At 40.5% G+C, this 11,754-nt stretch overlaps 2 long non-coding RNA genes across 2 annotated transcripts in view; both read left to right on the plus strand.

Moving 5' to 3' along the window:
• LOC137580061 (uncharacterized) overlaps positions 1-6,009 on the plus strand; it is a 125,061-nt gene extending 119,052 nt beyond the window's left edge. The window contains exon 3 of the long non-coding RNA XR_011032928.1: positions 5,835-6,009. This is a non-coding gene — a long non-coding RNA (uncharacterized lncRNA). The remainder of the gene's footprint in view (positions 1-5,834) is intronic.
• A 2,452-nt stretch (positions 6,010-8,461) lies between these two features.
• Positions 8,462-8,885, plus strand: LOC137578244 (uncharacterized). The gene is made up of 3 exons (XR_011032564.1): positions 8,462-8,602; positions 8,659-8,734; positions 8,804-8,885. It is a non-coding gene; the product is annotated as an uncharacterized lncRNA (long non-coding RNA).
• Positions 8,886-11,754: the final 2,869 nt, after the last annotated feature.

Here is an 11,754-nt window from a genome sequence, read left to right on the forward strand (position 1 = left end):
GGCTTAAAGTAGCCACGGCAACAGCATTAAACAAGAAGACCGAGTACACAATCATCATGATGATGATGATGATGACGAAGGAGACGAAGATGCAGAAGAATAAGATGGCAAAGAGATAGAGGGAGGGTGAGAAAGGAAAGGAGCTCCCAGCTCCCAGTCAGGAGGACAGCATTAGCTGCTCCACAAAATTACTTGCTCGTTAGTTGCCAGGTCGCTACCTGGCAGCAGCAACGGAGACGCCGACAGCAGCAAAATACTGCGAGTGCTTGCTGCCTGGCAGCGACATCGCATCACATATTGCTCTTTCTTTCCTATGCCCATATTCCCATGATCCCTTTGTGTCCTCCTCTCACTCGCTCGCCCTGTGTCTCTCGCTCGCTCTCTCTCTCTCTCTCTTACACATATTGAGCCTCTATTGCGGTGGTTGTGAGGATGGGAGGTAGAGTCCCAGTACACGCTAATTTCCAGCCAAACAACGTTCGTTCGTTTGCTCGTTGTTCCTTTCCACTGGAAATGTAGTAAGTGCGTAAGCAAATGTGTGCTGCCGCCTCTAAGCGACAGGGGGCGCCATCATCTATGCACCATCCTTTTGCCCCATCATCATGACGGCTTGTTTATCTCTAATTATATTTTTAATTTGCACAATGTTAACTACTACTGGGCATTCTCTCACTTATTATGATTATTATTATTATTATTCATCTTGTTATTGTTATTTTTCGTTCTCTTTTCTTGGCAATTGCCTCAAAGTGTTTGCACTTCACGGCAAGAAAAGAAAAAATGAAAATACTTCTGGGCTCACATTTTAATTGCAATTATACAAGTCCAAAGACGCGCGAGAGAGAAAAAAGAAAGAGAGGGAGAAAGGGAAAGGGAGATGGACTTGAGGTAGGAAAGTGCGTCCCCCAAGTGCGTCCGTGTCGTGTACTTGCCGCAAGGCGTTGTTTTTGGCACGTAGCAAAATGCTGAATGAACACTAATTATTCCGGCCGGAGGAGCTCTGGACCCGAAGAAGATCTTGGACGTCGACAACGGACAAGACAACAAAAACGACGAAGATGATGAGGATGATGATGATGATGATGACGCTCTGTGAATTTATGTCAAATCTTTCTGTTGTTTGGGTAATTACTCTGTGTGGAATGAAAAGGAAATTGAGCGAATGCACAAATTCGGAATTTTAAATAGGATTTAAATTTAAGTTAAATGCAGCAATTGACAATTTTTGCCTAGAACGGCCAAAGTTTTTAAGTTGGAGAGAACTGAAATTGGTGGGTCGAGCAAAAAGAAAACCGAATATTGTCTAAATTTGAAGGAGTTTTTCTTTTTTTTGGGTCTTTGGCCCGAAAAACAAGTCACGTACAGGCCAGCTCATTTCCTGTTCAAGTGTGATGGGAGAGAATGGGAGGAACAAAAGGTGTCAAACGGATGTAGCAACGTGCCGCGTATGCTCAATGTCCTGTTGCCTGCTGCTTGATAGGTAGTCCACCTCTTTCTCTTGCTGCTCCTGAGTCAGTATGTCTGTGTGTGTGTGTGTGTTTGTTATTAACAAGACAACCGCTGGCGCCCCATTTTCATTTGCTGAACCTTGGCAACTTTAAACGTTTCTTAATTGTTAAACTGCCGATGGCAAGCAAGTAAAACTTTCCGAAAGCCCCCAAACCTCCTCTCCTTTTCTTTCGACCAGCCCACCACCCAAACCAAGGGGCCTCGAGCAGGACACTGGCAACAGGACCACCAAGATGGTGCACAATTAAGCGCAAAACACAAAAAAAAAAAAAAAAATAAAAATAAAAAAAACCGCCAAAAGACAAGAAAACCCGAAACAGCAAAAGAGAAACAGTTTGCTTTAAGGCGAACGCGCGCCATGTTAATTAATTTGCCAGGACATCCGTGAAGCAGGGCGCAGAGACAGCAATGATGGGGCGGGGAGGTGGAGTGGGCGCGTGTTTATTTTATGCCTTCGCGCTTAAGTGGTAAGCCCCATTAACAACTGCCTGTCGTTTGCCATCGAAATAATGGCGTTAGATCATCATCGTCGCCTTGCTTGGCTTGGACTACTGGCCAGGACTGCCACGAACAGACACAGAAACAGAAACAGGACACTGCAGGTCCGCCCACCCAACTCGACTCCTGCTTGCTTGTGCGTCATTTCAGTGCTGAAAGCTTTCAGCGTAAATTGTTGGAAATTAAGAAATGTTTACCTCCCACACCACCCGCACACACACACACACTCACCCAACCCAGTCTCTTACTCTCACTCATTTAAAGGAGATGGAGGACTAGAGCAGGTCTCGCCTTCGTCGTCATATTTCATGGCTATTGCTGGCTCTGCTCTCTGTTGTTTTATGGTCGCCATTTGCTGTCCTTGTTGTTGCCATTGCTGCTGCTTTAGTTGCCATTGTTAATGTCCTGGCAACCACAAATGGCGCCCCATGTCTCCGCTCCACTTTTGGTTTGTCTCCATTGCCGCTGCCGCCTTTCCTGTGGTTTCCTTCTGTTTTTCTTTAATTTAGTCGACTTCTTCGTTCTGCTCCGTCTCCGGCTCCTGCCTTGTGCCTTTTGGTCTTGGGCCAGTGGCTCTTCCTTGTGGGCGTGCTTACAATAATTAGATGTAACGGATATTGTAATTGGTGTTAAATTGCGTCAGAGGCCGTGTTAATGTTTGTTCTTGTCCTGCTCGATGTACGTGTGAGTGGGAGTGCGGCGGTAAGAATTGTGAAAATGGGCTGGGAGGGAGACATTTTGTCTTTTTGAGTCTTTATTTCTTTTGATTTTTATTGTTTATGTAAACGAAAGTTTCGTATAGGTATTTCTTGTTTTCACATTTATAGCACTTCGCGGTCTGATGTCTAGAGGGAAACTAAGCTCCCATCATCTGCCGTCATCATCATCATCATGATTATTATTCTCATGCTCAGTCTCATCAGCAATAGCAGCAGCTTCTCTTTCTACCTGACACATTTCTCACAAGGATATTGCGGCCGACACTCGACAAATCCTGAAAAACCTTCTCATTGCTTGCCAATTAGCATGACAATGAGTCCAGACAAGTTCAGGAAGCACACACACACACAGAAGACCTCTAACAGACAGGCCCGTTCTGTGAAAGAAAGGCTTGAGCCATATGACAGGATATAATTGAATTTCCATACGCAAAAGAAATTAAGACCCAGGAGTAAAGAGAACAAAGCACACAAAAGAGCAGCGCGTGTGAAACGATTTATACGGAACTGTGCTTAAAATTCAATTTTACCGAAACTCTCATATACCCCGAGGAGTAAAGTTTTACTGGAAAAAAAAAATTAAATATATATCATATATGCATATTCTGACTTTAAGATACCCTTCAAATTGGACTATTCCCCACGATAGGCAAAATGAAAAAAGAAAAAAAACTATCTCAAGAAACTACCTCGGATATTCGTTGCCTTTCTAAGACATCGTTCACGTTTAAGAGTGATCAAGAACTACAACTACAACTTTGGTGGGGCTAGCTTTGATATGCCCTTTTTTACCAAGCGCTTACGTTCTAGGGTATAGGAAACACTGAAATTGTTCAAATGGGCAGCTCTGGCATAAATCACAAGAGAAAATTTGCATAAGTTGGCAGGCCAAAACGAAATCAGCGCCAGCAAATTTTTATGGCCTTTTTGCTTGCGTTGGCAGTTGTAGGTTGCTACGACTCACCCCATCCCGTCTCCCCGCTCGCCCCGCCTCACGGCATTGCAGTTCACCTTTGGCTTGCTTCTTCCCCACCCTCTCTTTCCGTTTTCTGTGCCCCTGTGGCAACTCTCTAATCAAATTAGCAACAGTTAACCGGAAGTGCGAAAATCTGCAAGCGGCTTTCCCTTCTTTTTGTGTGTTTCTTTTTTGCCATTGTTGCAGCTTTGTTTGTTGATACTCTGTGTTAGTTGTTGTTTTGGCTTTTGTTGCAATTTGGAAAAATTTTTGGTTTTTACTCATGCGGTGTGCATTTATTTTGATTTGATTGTTAGGATCAGCGGGTAGCCAACAGTTTCTCATCCTCATAACGCACACTCATCTTCATTCTGTCTCTCTCTCTCTCTCTCTCTCTCTCTCTCTCTCTCTCTCTAACTGACGCGCCACCAAAATTGCTTTGGTTGCAAAAATTTTTGCGTTTACTCATTTGCATTTTGGAATTTTGCATTTGCATTTTGCATTTGCATTTGAATGTTGCTCGCGTGCGTTGCATGAATCATTCATTCATTCATGCTCATGTTGTTGTTGCTGCTGCTCCTGTTGCTGTTGCTGGTGTTGTTGGTGGCGATGATGATTCAAGTATCGATTTGCATTGATTTGCATTTCAATTGCAGTTTTTCGACACTTTACAATGGATTATTCTGCAGTGTTGATTTATTTATGGGGCTGCATTACACATTTCAAAGTGATTTTGATTTTGTAACCGGGTATCAATTGTTGCTGCCAAATAATGAGGCTTTGTTTGTAATTGTTTAAAATCTAATGATAGCCCTCGACTTGTTGTGGTTATTGCTATTGTTGTTATTATTCAGTTGCTAATGGATTGCATTTTTCAAAGTCCTATTTCACTTTTCAGTGGAACGAAACAGAAGAATGAAAATAATCTATATCAAAGTGTCAGTTCTCGACTTTTCGATCACTAAGTTTTGTCTGTTTTTATTTTTATGTGACTTTTGTGTTCTAATTTACTTAAAAAAGTTCCTTTTTATCTTAAAATCAAATCAATTAGTGGTCTGTTTGTTTTATGACGCGGACTAAACGGTTTGGTATTGAATGTAATAATGTTCTCCTTCTGACTTTGTCATCCAACCTCTGTCCCTTCTCTTCTGTTAAAGTTCCAATTGGGTAGAGATTAAACGTTTTCAGATCCTTATAGTTCCCGTTTCTTTTTATTAACGATCACTTAAATGCTGGTTCAAAGGCCTGGGGTGGTTATGGTAGAAGGTCTTTTTAAGTTTTCTGCACTTTGGTGGCTATACTCAATACTCATGATTACTTTCCAGACGATTTCTCAAGCCACAAGCAAAATCTTTAAAAATCCAAATCTTCTTTCTGTTCTTATCATTTAGTTTCTTTTCGAAAAACATCATTAAAATTAAGAATTTCAAACGCAAATGAAACAAAAATTATTACAAAAATTTCAATAGTTTTTCATTTCAACTATCTTGGCTCGGAAGAACTTTGTAATTGTTTGGTTTGGTTTTCTTTTTAGAAAATATTTACCCTTTAAATTGAATATGCTAGAAAATGTAACGACAGACAGAACCCGCCATCTCTCTCGGTTATTTCATATTTTTACAAAGTAATAAATCATTGGAAAATTATAAAACAATATGCGCGATAAATGCTATGCAACAATCCGGATTTTCTGCGGGCTGTCTGTTGTCCTTTTGGTCCTCTCCGTTTTTTGTTTTTGTACAATTTTTTTTCGGAGTTTTACTTTTTTTTTACGTTTCCTTTTACACAATGCAAAGTGAGTTGCAGTGTAGAACATATTGCTCGAACTACTCGGCTATCTGCAGAAATTGAAACGCGGGTCGACGACGGTTACACTGCCAGCGCCAGCATAGTTCAATTCCAGTAAAAGTGGAGAAACAAAAAAACACACACAAACACACACACCTATCTGTATATACACGGCGAACGAGCATGGGAAACCAAGCGAAAGCCAACGCAGCAGCAAATCCGTTGAATATTGGGTATGCAAATTAATTTTTCTCTTCTTACTTATGTATACCACCACCCTGCCCGACTCCGACCCTTTTTTTGCTCACCAGTCTCCGACCTCACTCTTGACGTCCCTTGCTGTAGTCTCTTATATGCTGTGCCAGCATTTTGTTTCAGATCAGCGGTTACCGTCGCGCCATGTCAGGATGTTCCTGCGCCTCCAGCCTGACGACGTGCGGCAGCACCAAGGGATACAACTAAAAAAAAGGAAAAACAAAAAAAAAACCAGAAAAAAACAACATGAAAAACGCATGAAATAAGAAAAAAACACACACACACACGCAGATAGGAAAATTCATAAAAATGCAAAATGACAATATGAACGCATAAAATCAACCACAGAAACTGGTCTGGCAATTCCATAAAGTTGCTGCTGTCGTTTTGAAATGAATATAACCTCAAAGATTTCGACCGACCAACAATGATAGAGGTTATGTAATCGATAACAATCCAATCATCTATAGAGAGGGTATTCATTCATTCATTAATATCCTAAGTTGACTCTAGGTTCTTGAATGTTCAAACAACGAAAAAAATATGCAATTATTCAGTTGTTATTTGATAAATGTAGCTTTTATTTTATTTTTTAAATTAGTAGTAGCAAGACTCCAAAATTATATTAAGTTTATTATTTAATTGTGGCTAGTTTGAAATAAAGTAATTAACTCTTTCCACTTTCACCAATAAACAAACAATAAAGCTAACCAGAGGGCCGGGGTTTGTATACCCTTGCAACTTTTTTGGTAACTCTTTCCTTACCTATTAGCCATCAATGTGGAAGAACGTTTTATCTAAAAAGGCTTATGTTTGCGAAAGAATGCCTTACAGTCATAGGAAATAACGAAGATATTGATCAAAGTCACTGTTTTCCACCGATCGTTCCTATGGGAGCTATATGATATAGTCACCCGATCTTTATCAAATTCGACACAGTCATTAACAGATATATTAAATTAAGAAACGTTTAATTTGAAAACAATCGCGTTAAAAGTAACGAAGTTATTTACAAAAGTCACTGTTTTCGCCCGATCGTTACTATGGGAGCTATATGATATAGTCACCCGATCTTGATCAAATTTGGCACAGTCGTTTATAAGCGTAATAAACTCTCAAATATTAAGTTTCACGACAATAGCATAGAAAATAACGAAGTTATTGAGAAAAGTCACTGTTCGTGACTTTGGGGTTTGTATGGGAGCTATATGATATAGGGGTCCGATCCGGCTGAATCTGAGATATACAACGGCTGAAATATATACAAGCCTACGTGCGAAATTTCAGCTCTGTAGTTCTTACGGTCTAGGAGGAGTTTGCGTTGATCCAGAGGGACGGACATGGCTATTTGAACTCGTCTCGTCGTGCTGATCAAGAATATATATACTTTGTATGTTCGGAGATGCTTCCTTCTATGCGTTGCACACTTCTGACCAAAATTAATATACCCTTTTTGCAAGGGTATAAAAATGGCAATCGCGTTTATATTTAGTTAGCCATAAATTGGAAGCTAGTATTCAAAGCTAAATTGCCTTTGACATGTATTGGCAGCTATTAATTAACTTAAAACTCATAGCTAAATTGTCATCACTATTAAGGTGCAGAAATCGATGTAAATAGAAAAACAATAAGTGGATAAAATGAGTGCGAAAGTTTTGACGGAAAGATTCTCAAACGATTCGAAGATAAGGTCTAGGATCACAAGTTACCCGGTGAGGCCTAAAAAGAGAATCACTGAAATTGAAGTGCGAAAAGCGGATGAAAATGATGCAGTTGGGGGAAAAGTTTCTAAGGCGGTACCAAAAGCTAAGACTACGGTCACAAAACAAACGATGACACAGCTAAAAACCGTCCAAGGAGCGGAAAAGGATTTGGGTGATAAGCCAAAGCCGAAACCCAGGGCAAGGGCACCAAAAAAAGACAACAACAGCAACAACAACAGCAACAACAACAACAGCAACAACATTAACAAACGAAACAGAACCTAAAAAAGACAATCCAAAAAAGATATCAAAAAAACTAGAAGAGGAGGATGATGACCCATTTGGTTTTAATATGTCTAAAACAACAGCCAAGAAACCGGTTCGCAATGGAAGAAAAAGGAAATCAGCGGAGCTAAATGATAACGAAGATGATGATCCCTTTGGATTTAAATTGTGTAAGAAAAATAGCAAAACTTCCATGACCAAAAGTAAAGGCGTGGGCTTCATCAATGATGATTTAAGCATATCCAGTAGCGCTTCCAGTAATTCTCAAGCCGAATTTAGATGGGCTCAATTGCGCAATATTAAAATGCATAAAGAAAAATTAAACGATTGCGACTTGAAAGATTTTTTCTCAACAATCGATAAAAATATTATGGACCCAATTGATGAGTCAAACAATGTAGCAACACATGACAACGAGCCAGTTGCGAATTTCTTATTAGACGACTTGAACTTGAGTGATTCGTCGACCGAGAATAATTTAAGTGACACTTCAGGAAAGGGTATGAGAACAACCAAAAATGAATTTTACTCAATATTCACCTTTTGTGTTTTATTGTAGGAAATGAGGAAACTAAACGAAACACTACATTTGAAATGAATATGGGGACACAGACTGTTATATCTGAAAGGTGAACATCGCAACAACTTGTATTAGTTAATGGGACCATGGAACTAATTTCAATCAATTTGTATCTAATTTAGCAAAGATAGTAAGCCGAAAACTCCATTGAAGTATCCATTTATATTTGATCATTTACAATGGAAAATGCCAGTTCCTATAAGTCCAATTCGTAGTCCTGAAAATATGCCATTTTCTGATTTTCTATTTGACGATTTGAACTTAAGTGATTCGTCGATCGATAACAATTTCAATGGCACATCAGAAGAAGGTATAAAAATTCAAAAATTTTATACTATTCATCATTCAATGACTTTTTCTTAAAAGATGTGGAACCCAAAATAAAGATTTTGCCATCAGAAGTTAAAACGGATGTGGAGAAATTGGCTGTTGAATCTAACAGGTGATTAGCATACAATAATTGATTGATGGGCGAATGAAACTAATTTCAATGAATTTCGTTATAATTTAGCAAAGATCCTGCACCGAAAACTCCACGGAAATATCAATTTTTATACGATAAATATCAATGGCAGTTACCAGTTCCTATAAGCCCAATTCGGTCGCCTCCATGGAAAACCATGGAAAACTTCATATTCCCGACAGACATTGAGCATATGGTTTTAGAAACAAATAACATTCAATTGGAAGCCGAAAAATGTAAAAAATCTCCCACAACGCCCAATTTACAGGCATCGGATGAAGGTAAATCGAGGTATTATATAAATATAACTTTGTTATTTTCTGTTGATAAACTACAAAATTGTTTAGCTCAAATTTGGATGTAGAAACGGAAAGGCTGGAGAAGGATGACGCGATAAATACGGTAAAAAAGGATGTTAAAAGACGTATGCTCAAAAAAGAAAAAGAAAGGCATACGGTAAGGGAGAATGTCGAAATAAATTCAGTGAAGAAGAATGTCAAAACGAATACTCGAAAGAAGAAGAAAGGGAAAAACACTATTAAAATAATGAATACTCCAGAGAAGGATGGCAAAATGAATTCTCTGGTAAAAGATATCCAAATGGAAGTCGGGATGAATACACTAGATAAGGCTGTTGAAATGATTGCACAAGAGAGGAATGTCAACTTCAACACCTTCGAGGAGGATGTTAAAATACATACATTAGACAGGGATCTTACAAGGAATGGCTTGGTGACGGATGTTGAGCTGAACAGCGTAGAGAAGGATGCCAAAATACATACATCAGACAGGGATCTTACAAGGAATGGCTTGGTGAAGAATGTTGAACTGAACACTTTGGAGAAGGCCGCCAAAATACATACGTCAGACAGGGATCTTACAAGGAATGGCTTAGTGAAGGATGTTGAGCGGAAAACCGTGAAGAAGGATGTCAAAATACATACATCAGACAGGGATCTTGCAAGGAATGGCTTAGTGAAGGATGTTAAACTGAACCGCTTGGAGAAGGCCGCCAAAATACATACGTCAGACAGCGATCTTACAAGGAATGGCTTAGTGAAGGATGCTGAGCTGAACACTGTGGAGAAGGATGCCAAAATACATACATCAGACAGGGATCTTACAAGGAATGGCTTATTGAAGGATGTTGAGCGGAACACCGTGAAGAAGGATGCCAAAATACATACATCAGACAGGGATCCTACAAGGAATGGCTTAGTGAAGGATGTTGAACTGAACACTGTGGAGAAGACCGCCAAAATACATACGTCAGACAGGGATCTTAAAAGGAATGGCTTAGCGAAGGATGTTGAGCGGAACACCGGGAAGAAGGATGCCAAAATACATACATCAGACAGGGATCCTACAAGGAATGGCTTAGTGAAGGATGCTGAGCGGAACACCGTGAAGAAGGATGCCAAAATACATACATCAGACAGGGATCCTACAAGGAATGGCTTAGTGAAGGATGCTGAGCGGAACACCGTGAAGAAGGATGCCAAAATACATACATCAGACAGGGATCCTACAAGGAATGGCTTAGAGAAGGATGTTGAACTGAACACTGTGGAGAAGGCCGCCAAAATACATACGTCAGACAGGGATCTTACAAGGAATGGCTTAGCGAAGGATGATGAGCGGAACACCGTGAAGAAGGATGCCAAAATACATACATTAGACAGGGATCGTACAAGGAAAGGCTTAGTGAAGGAGGTTAAACTGAACTGCTTGGAGAAGGATGCCAAAATACATACATCAGACAGGGATCCTACAAGGAATGGCTTAGTGAAGGATGCTGAGCGGAACATGGTGAAGAAGGATGCCAAAATACATACATCAGACAGGGATCCTACAAGGAATGGCTTAGTGAAGGATGCTGAGCGGAACACCGTGAAGAAGGATGCCAAAATACATACATCTGACAAGGATCCTACAAGGAATGGCTTAGTGAAGGATGTTGAACTGAACACTGTGGAGAAGGCCGCCAAAATACATACGTCAGATAGGGATCTTACAAGGAATGGCTTAGCGAAGGATGTTGAGCGGAACACCGTGAAGAAGGATGTCAAAATACATAGATCAGACAGGGATCCTACAAGGAATGGCTTAGTGAAGGATGCTGAGCGGAACACCGTGAAGAAGGATGCCAAAATACATACATCAGACAGGGATTCTACAAGGAATGGCTTAGTGAAGGATGTTGAACTGAACACTGTGGAGAAGGCCGCCAAAATACATACATCAGACAGGGATTCTACAAGGAATGGCTTAGCGAAGGATGTTGAACTGAACCGCTTGGAGAAGGATGCCAAAATACATACATCAGACAGGGATCCTACAAGGAATGGCTTAGTGAAGGATGCTGAGCGGAACATGGTGAAGAAGGATGCCAAAATACATACATCAGACAGGGATCCTACAAGGAATGGCTTAGTGAAGGATGCTGAGCGGAACACCGTGAAGAAGGATGCCAAAATACATACATCAGACAGGGATTCTACAAGGAATGGCTTAGTGAAGGATGTTGAACTGAACACTGTGGAGAAGGCCGCCAAAATACATACGTCAGACAGGGATCCTACAAGGAAAGGCTTAGTGAAGGATGCTGAGCGGAACACCGTGAAGAAAGATGCCAAAATACATACATCAGACAGGGATCCTACAAGGAATGGCTTAGTGAAGGATGCTGAGCTGAACACCGTGAAGAAGGATGCCAAAATACATACATCTGACAAGGATCCTACAAGGAATGGCTTAGTGAAGGATGTTGAACTGAACCGCTTGGAGAAGGATGCCAAAATACATACGTCAGACAGGAATCCTACAAGGAAAGGCTTAGTGAAGGATGCTGAGCGGAACACCGTGAAGAAAGATGCCAAAATACATACATCAGACAGGGATCCTACAAGGAATGGCTTAGTGAAGGATGCTGAGCTGAACACCGTGAAGAAGGATGCCAAAATACATACATCTGACAAGGATCCTACAAGGAATGGCTT

The sequence above is a fragment of the Drosophila tropicalis genome, unplaced genomic scaffold (genome assembly GCF_018151085.1).
Source record: "Drosophila tropicalis isolate 14030-0801.00 unplaced genomic scaffold, ASM1815108v1 contig_1190, whole genome shotgun sequence".
NCBI lineage: Eukaryota > Metazoa > Arthropoda > Insecta > Diptera > Drosophilidae > Drosophila > Drosophila tropicalis.